At 37.9% G+C, this 8,443-nt stretch overlaps 1 pseudogene across 1 annotated transcript in view; it reads right to left on the bottom strand.

The window, feature by feature from the left end:
- Positions 1 to 8,194: 8,194 nt before the first annotated feature.
- LOC108306719 overlaps positions 8,195 to 8,443 on the bottom strand; it is a 1,921-nt pseudogene continuing 1,672 nt past the window's right edge. Inside the window, exon 2 of the transcript XR_005200863.1 lies at positions 8,195 to 8,338. The product of XR_005200863.1 is annotated as an RNA-splicing ligase RtcB homolog (transcript). The remainder of the gene's footprint in view (positions 8,339 to 8,443) is intronic.

Raw genomic sequence — 8,443 nt, 5'->3', positions numbered from 1 at the left:
TACCATACTAAAGCCTCTGTTCACAGGACTTAAAATTATTTTTTAATGTGCCACTGTATTTTCTAGGCAGACACTTGAACTGTTTATCCACAATTCCTTTCATCCTAAATTGCAAATAGCTACACTCTCAAAGATGCGTAAATTGGGTAGCCATATTCCTTGCATGTTAAATTTCTTTATAAATAGCTTCTTTGAATTCAAATCGTTGTTTTATTATTTTATATATCTGTACATTTTCTGTAACCCAGGCATTCACAAACATCATCAAGTCTTTTAGAGTGAGAACTTTCTGTATAGAGGACATTCGAAATTGTGAACGGATCAAAATCAGTACAGCACAGAGCATTACACAAAAGGGGAAAATGATTTCTTTTGTAGATTTATTTTCAGATATAATAGACTTGCATGATATCTTTAAAATGGTATGTAGCTTTGTAAAGAAAAAAGTTGTTAAAATAGTTGGCATTGCTTTCTAAAGGACATGAATGTGGAAAAATTATTGATTGTTTTACAAAATAAAATAATATTGACACAGTGCACAGTACTTTTATATACACACTTCAATGTCATCATCAAAATAACCCTACCAGCTAGATATTCTTATTCTTTCCATTTTTTTTTCTACAAGAGGAAAGGACGTTCAGAAGGATGAAAAGGCTCCCCCAAGGTCACACATGAGGAAGAATTGAAACTTCTCATACCACAGTTTATGCTGTCTGTGTCCCAAACTGCTAACACGGTTTTACAGATGTAAAGAGGGAAATTATTAGTCACTGTAGCATGTACCCAAGGCTTGAAGGACTTCGGTTCACTTTTTTTTTTTTTTGGAGACGTCTCCTTCTGTCGCCCAGGCTGTAGTGCAGTGGCGCCATCTCAGCTCACTGCAACCTGCACCTCCCAGATTCAAGCAATTCTCCTGCCTCAGCCTCCTGAGTAGCTGGGATTACAGACAGCTGTCACCATGCCCAGCTAATTTTTGTATTTTCATAGAGACAGTGTCTTGCCATGTTGGCTCATCTTAAACTCCTAACCTCAAGTGATCCACCCACCTGGGCCTCCCAAAGTGTGGGATTACAGGCATGAGCCACTGCACCCAGGTCAGTTCACCTTGATTACTAAGAGCACTCTGGCTTGGTTCAAAGACAGTAGAACATGCTTCTTATTAACTATTTTAGTGAGGATACTTTCTATGTCCACAAACTAGGTGTCAGTAATGAATATAGTAACCCCGAGCGTCCTAATTTAGCTGATAAACCTCTAAAGGAGCATGCTTCAAACCGTTTTCCAAACTTTTTTTGACAGGAGTTCTTCTCAGGGGACCTGCAGAGAGCCCTGGGTATTTGTATTTAAGCACCCCAGTTGTTCTGTTCCCTAGTCAAGGCTGGGATGCAATGCTTTAATATATTAAAATTGGTAAATGGTTAATGATACTCTGTAGAACTGTTGCAACATAGATGAAAACTATCATCTATGCAAAGCTTAAATTCAGGATGCCCTGGGTACTATTATTCCTAAAAGGCCAACAACAACAACAATCTTAGGTTCTTAGTCCTCTCATTATTTGTAAAATAATAAAACTTGTGAGGAAAGAATCCCCTTCACTTTATCTTATATAGATATATAGATATATAGATATATAGATATATAGATATATATATATATATTTTTTTTTCAGAAGAGAGCTAGAGCCTTGGTAATCTTTAAGGAAAAAAAGTTATGACTCGAAGTTTGGTTGAGTACATCCTCTTTTGCGATTCCAGTAGTGTCTTGCTCCCAGAAAGAATTCATGCTTTATGTCTTCCATAGCTATTTTGACATAATTTTGCTAACAGAGTTCAGGTCACAGTGTAGATCACTTGTTAAAGTTGACCACCTTGTTTTATTCTTCATACTACTCCTTACCTCTTTGTACTAATTTTTGACATAAAGTAGGTGCTTATAAATACTAATTGGTTGTAATTCCTCCAATTGATTAAGAATGATGGAAAAGGACTTGGTATCCCTATCACCTTTTTTTTTTTTTGAGACAAAGTTTGGCACTTGTCACCCAGGCTGGAGTACAATGGCACGATCTCGGCTCACTGCAACCTCCACCTCCCGGGTTAAATTGATTTTCCTGCCTCAGCCTCCCAAGTAGCTGGGATTACAGGTGCCCACCACCAAGCCTGGCTAATTTTTGTATTTTTAGTAGAGACAGGGTTTCACCATGTTGGCCAGGCTGGTCTTGAACGCCTGACCTCAAGTGATCCACCCGCCTCTGCCTCCCAAAGTGCTGGATGGACCTGTGACCTGCGCCCAGATCTATGACCTTCTTAAGCCCTGTTTCCTATGTGTTCATTTTGATTGTAAGAGTCTTGGGTTTTCTTGTATGGTCTCTGTCCCTTAACAACGCGGATGTATTCTGAGAAATGCTTCCTTAGACGATTTGGTCTTTGTGAAAACACCCTACAGTGGATTTACACAAACCTAGATGGTGTCACCTCCTGCACACCTAGGCTATATGGTATAACCTATTGCTCCTGGCTGCCTAGCATGTTACTGTACTGAATACCTAAAGCAATTGTAATGCAGTATTATATGCACAAATGTATTTGTGTAACTATGCATATCTAACACAGAAAGAACACTGTAAAAATATGGTGTTGTCATCTTAGGGGGCTGCAGTCGTATATGAAGTCTGTCATTGACCTAAGGTTCTTGTATGGTGCAAGACTATATGGCTGTATGGCTAACAATGCCAGGCACATACAGAAACTCAACCTGTCTACATCAGCTACACAACTACCACTGGATTTCCAAAGCCCTAAGTTCTAAGACATTTTTACAAATGCTCCAAATGACAATCCAAATTATTTATAAGCATTTGAAGACCATTCTTTTATAACTATAACCATTTTGAATGTTTGATTGCTATAATAACAGACACTAGAAACCTTAGAGACCTGATGAACAATACATGAATCTAGATAAGGGATACCTGGTGGTTTTCCATACAATGCTTTTTAGCAACTCTTTTGTAAATTTGAAAGGATTCCTGAATTTAAAAAAAAATTCATTGAACATTAAAACTTGAAGACATTATGCTAACTGAAAGAAGCCCATCACAAAGAACCACAGATTGCCTGATTCCATTTATATGAGATATTCAAAATAGGCAAATCTGTAGACAGAAAATCGATTATGAGTTACTTAGGGCCACGGGATAAAAAAGGGTTAAGGAGTGATGGCTAAAATGTATGTGGTTTCTTTTTGAGGTGATGAAAGTGTTATAAACTTGATTATGGTTATGGTAATGATTACACAAGTCTGAATATACCAAAAAATCATTGAACTGAACACTTTAGATGAGTAAATTAGTATGTGAATTATATCTTAATACAGCAGTCATTTCAAAAATTAAAAATCAGAGACCATCCAAGCGTGGTGGCTCACGCCTGTAATCTAAGAACTTTGGATAGGCGGGCGGATCACCTGAGGTCAGGAGTTCAAAACCAGCCTGACCAACATGGTGAAACCCCTGTCTTTAAAAAAAAAAAAAAAATCAGAGACAATCCAAAGACATACATATTAAAAGTCTTGTTTGAAATTGGAAACGGGTTGAAAGGTGCAGCCACTTTGCATAGAACCAGTCAGGATTCTCTCGTTCCCTTCCCCTCCCCCATGCAGTACGTTCCACATTTGCAGTAAATGGATTCTCTCCTCCAGGGCAGGTGGTAGAAAAATGTTCTAGCACATAAATGAATTGATTTATGAGTAGTCAGGATAATGTTAACATCTGACGAGTTTGATTTTAACCTTTATCTGTAATTTTGTGTCTTAAGTTCAACCTGAATTCATAGATATTTCTGGAGGAGCTTTTGCCTAAGACATTGTACATATCAATTCAGAATCCTGAATGGCAAGATTCCTTTTTTCCCATCTTCCTGCATGGAATGGGTAACATGAGTTTTCACTCTCTCTCAGTTTTATTAAAATAAAATGGCAATTAAGGTTTGTGCAGGAATGCTCATGAACTTAAAAAAAGAGAGAGAGAAAGAGAGAGATAAGTTTACCTAAAGTTAACCAAGTTAAAAATGACATTCGGGTAATCACGTGGATGAAAGAAAATCCACTTAACATACAACCCTTGTTTCCTTATTTACGTATGAGCTAGTTTTTTTTGGTTTGGTTTTGTTTTGAGATGGAGTTTTGCTCTTGTTGCCCAGGCTGGAGTGCAATGGCGTGATCCTGGCTCACTGCAACCTTTGCCTCCCAGGTTCAAGCAATTCTCTTGCCTAAGCCTCCCGAGTAGCTGGGATTACAGGCATGTGACACCACGCCCGGCTAATTTTGTATTTTTAGTAGAGACAGAGTTTCTCCATGTTGGTCAGGGTGGTCTCGAACTCCTAGCCTCAGGTGATCACCCTCCTCGGTCTCCCAAAGTGCTGGGATTATAGGTGTGAGCCACTGCGCCCCGCTGGGCTAGTATTTTTTTTATCAAGCATCCACTCTGTTCATTTTGGGATTTAGTGAAGTATTCCAGATGAATTTAGTTTCATGTTCACTAATACTGAGTAAGAGTGGGGTTGGATGAGCCTGAAAAATAATTGCGTAGGAGGAAATTTTTATCAGTAGTAAATAGTTCACCTTTTTATGTAAGAAAAGAAACTATTTTGCAAATGGATTTAAAAGGCGCATAGCCATGTTCTGTGTGAAAAGGTTTTCTTTGGGTGCCTGCGGACTCATGACAAAGAGAATACAGTAGTTATTTCTCTGCAAATTGAGCTTTATACCAGCCAGATTGTTTTTATTTAACCATGAGTGTCTGTAACAATATGCCAAAAGGTGAAAATTGCTAGAGAGCTCTACTTGGGTGTAAGAACACTGTCGCTTCTGCATAAATCAAGACAGCAAAGTTCAGGTGATGTGGCATCATTACCATGCAGAGGGTTAGCAAATGATTTTACCAACTGCAGTTTAAACATCTTATTTGTTCTTCCTTCCTCAAAGGGGAAACATTTTTCTAAAACTGATTGTGGTCTTATTTCTGTTTGGAACCAATTGTTAGAAGAGAAAATAGGAGTTCTAATGTTAAGTGATTAACTAAGGCCTTACTATTCAGTTTTTAAATTTATGAAGACTTTTTTCTACCAAAACCAAATAATGTATTACAGTCAGAATGAATAACTTCTACTCATTTGGGGTTTTTTTATTATCCTATATTTTGGAGAACTTAGTCATTTTATTTTATGGTTCCCAAACAAGACACAAAACCCACAAAAAGCAAAAACAAATTTGAATTAAAAATTGTGTATGTGCTATTGTAATTACTCACGTGTGCTTATAAACACACTAGCTCTCCATTTCTGATTTCAGAAAGTGAATTGGTGGGAGAAGGTTTCATAATTACTGTTTTGTATACTAATCTAGTTATTCACATTTTTTTTTGTTATAAAACAAAGTTTATTATGCAATACTTTGTCATAATGGATTGCTTCTCTTTGGTTAGTTATTCACATTTTTTAAAGCTTACACTTAATTTCAGAAGACATAGCTTCTTAATATTGTCAGATGGCATATTTAACTCACATGGGGTGACTATCGGCGGGACAGATACCTGTTTATAATATCACTACACTAAATACTTCTATGTTATAGTTTACAGTCTCAATTTGAATTTTGAGTTATCAGAAGCAAGATAATTTGCTAGAAGGGCCGAGTCATTGAGTTTTGCTTAAAATCAGCTCTGAACTTGGGGACACTCATGAATCCCACAAGACTATCCCAAAGAATTAGTCAGTAGAAGTTACCCTTAAGATAGCTAAGAAAATATCAGTCTACCAAATATAGTATCATTTGTTCTGTTTGAAATAAATATAATTTCTCTTAGTGAAAAAAGGAACTTTGAATTTTAGAAGGCAGTCATTTTGACCTACTTTTTACACTGGAATTACTTTATTAAGTTAGATCAAACACAGGCTCTTTGCCTCAACTAAATGGACATGCTAAACTGGCTCCAAAGTTGATTTGTGGAACTCAATTATGGACTTCACAAAGTGTTCAAGGTTACTGTTCAATTTGTTTCAGCCAGAATCAATAAATCTCTCACCTGGTTTCTTTGCTGTACGTACTGTACTGGTTAATCATGTATATACATGGCATAGCACATTAGACTCGGAGAAAGAGTTTTCTGATGGGAGCCAATTTTTAACTACTGTACTGTTGAAATTTTAAAACAAAGGAAAACTGCTTCTGTTTATTATTAAGATGTGATGGGAACTAAGAGCCATAAATAATTCTGCTGGCCAATTTCCAGCACTAGAAGTAAAAAGTGAGAGAGAGAAAGGTGGGCAAGGGGAGGAAAAGAAACTATCTACTGAAATTGTTTAGTTGAAGAACTGCAGCATTTAGGAAATTCTTAATATGAATAGAGAGCCATGAGTCCTCACAAAGAAAAGGGGAAATAATCAGTTCTACAAATACGGACGTAAGCTTTCTTAGTACACACATCATATTTTAAAAGACATCATGAAATACTTTCTGGAGACTAAATATTAAACATCAGATTTATGTGAGTAAATGTGGAAGAGCTGTAGTGGAGAAAATTTAAAAAATCACCTCTACAGTAATCCCTTCCCCAGGATAGCTCCTCGCTCTTTTCCCAGGATTACTGTATTTATATAGAACTAAAATTGCAGCTCGGGCAGCAAGGTGAGACCCTGTTTCTACAAAAACATTTACAAATTAAAAAATTAGCCAGGCGTGGTGGTTGGCTGCCTGTGGTCCCAGCTACTGGGGGGTTGGGGTGGTAGGATTGCTTGAACCCAGAAGTTCGAGGCTGCGGTGAGCTGTGATTGCGCCACTGCAATCCAGCTTCAGAGACAGCATGAGACCTTGTCTCAAAAAACAATAATAAAATTAAATAAAACAAAATAAAAGAAAAATAGACAGTGGGCTGTGATTGCACCAGTGCAGTGCAGCTTCGGTGACAGCACGAGACCCTGTTTCAAAAAGTAATAAAATAAAATGTAAAATAAAAAATAATAATGAGAACTAAAATTGGAGGTTCCATCTAATGATGTATGGATGTAGCATACATTTCAGTGGTGCCCAGTCAAGCTGATTCTGCCCTAACTGAGCTGAAGAAACTGCGCTGGGGGTCACAACACCCGAGCCCCGTCTCCTGCTCAGTCTTGTGCTGGTTGTGCTGCTAACAATCTGTGTGGCTTTGGGCTAATCATCTTGTTTCTTCCTTCACAGAATAAAACGACCACCCTAGACGACTCTTAGGTGCCTTTCATTTTGCACATTCTGGGCTGTGGTTCTCTACAGGGCAATGAGATTTCAAAACTCCCACGTCTCTGATACAGTAGAGAAGTAGAATATTTTTAACCTTATCCCGTTCTAGCCTGTGGTCGTATAAACATTACCTGGGGACAGACCTGATGGGTTTGAACTAGCTTCCATGGATCTGCATTTTCACCCAGCTTTTGCGGATGGCTCCTAAAACCTGGAGAGAAACCCAGCCCTAGGATATCTCTTAAGCTTCTAATGCCAAAGAGGGCTGTGAAAATCAAGCCTTTTAAAATGAGCTTTCCTAGGGGTATCTTCAACATTCTTAAAGCTTTTGCACGGAGGAAATTAACACATAGGAAAGGCAATTCCAGGAAGGAGAGCAATTGTCATAGCTGGGGGACAATTTCTAGGTTTAAGATGCTTGTTCATATTGTTTGCTGAAAAGAGTGAGTATAAAGGTAAAGAATGATAAGACCAATGCCTCTTTAATTTTAGTGGAAATTATTTACTGTAAATAAAGCTCATAATAAACTTACATTCATTAAATCTAAATACAAATAATTTTTTATTCCTTAATACCATGAAGGATATTTCACATTTTTCTTTCACTAGTCTTCCCCATTCTGAAGGTATTTATTTGTTTATTTATTTATTTTAGCATTCCGAAATCTTATTTAATAGAACTTTTTTCATGACACTTCTTGGAATGTAAACAGCTTGGTGTAAAGAACCTCCAACTGATGGCTAAAGACTTGCATGACTGCCTAAGGCAGGGTCTTGACAGCTAGCCATCCCTAACAGGTTTTCCTAAAACTCTGTAGAACAACCAAGGAGAAGGTATATTCCTCCCTTTCCAAATGCTCCTCTTCCCGGAAGGTTGTTTTGCAAGCACCAGCTTCTGAAAGCAGCAGCCTCCCCCTCAGTCATTTTGGCACCAGCACTTCCGGCTGCACACTTTGGAACCTGTCCCCCCTTGAGTCTGACGTCGGAAGAGCATGTCAGTCCACTTCCACTTCAGAGAGGGTCGGTGGCGTCTGGCAGCCCTGTTTTCCAAGGTTCTATCCTTTGATCACAGAAATTAGTCTCAGTTTAGTGGCTTTCTTGCTGATTCCAGCATCATGACGGGTATTCACCATATCTGTCACATTTTTTTTTTTTTTTTTTTTTT

Source organism: Cebus imitator, unplaced genomic scaffold (genome assembly GCF_001604975.1).
Source record: "Cebus imitator isolate Cc_AM_T3 unplaced genomic scaffold, Cebus_imitator-1.0 Scaffold73, whole genome shotgun sequence".
Classification (NCBI taxonomy): domain Eukaryota; kingdom Metazoa; phylum Chordata; class Mammalia; order Primates; family Cebidae; genus Cebus; species Cebus imitator.
The sequence above is the reverse complement of the archived record's forward strand: the minus strand, read 5'-3'. Positions and strand labels throughout refer to the sequence as shown.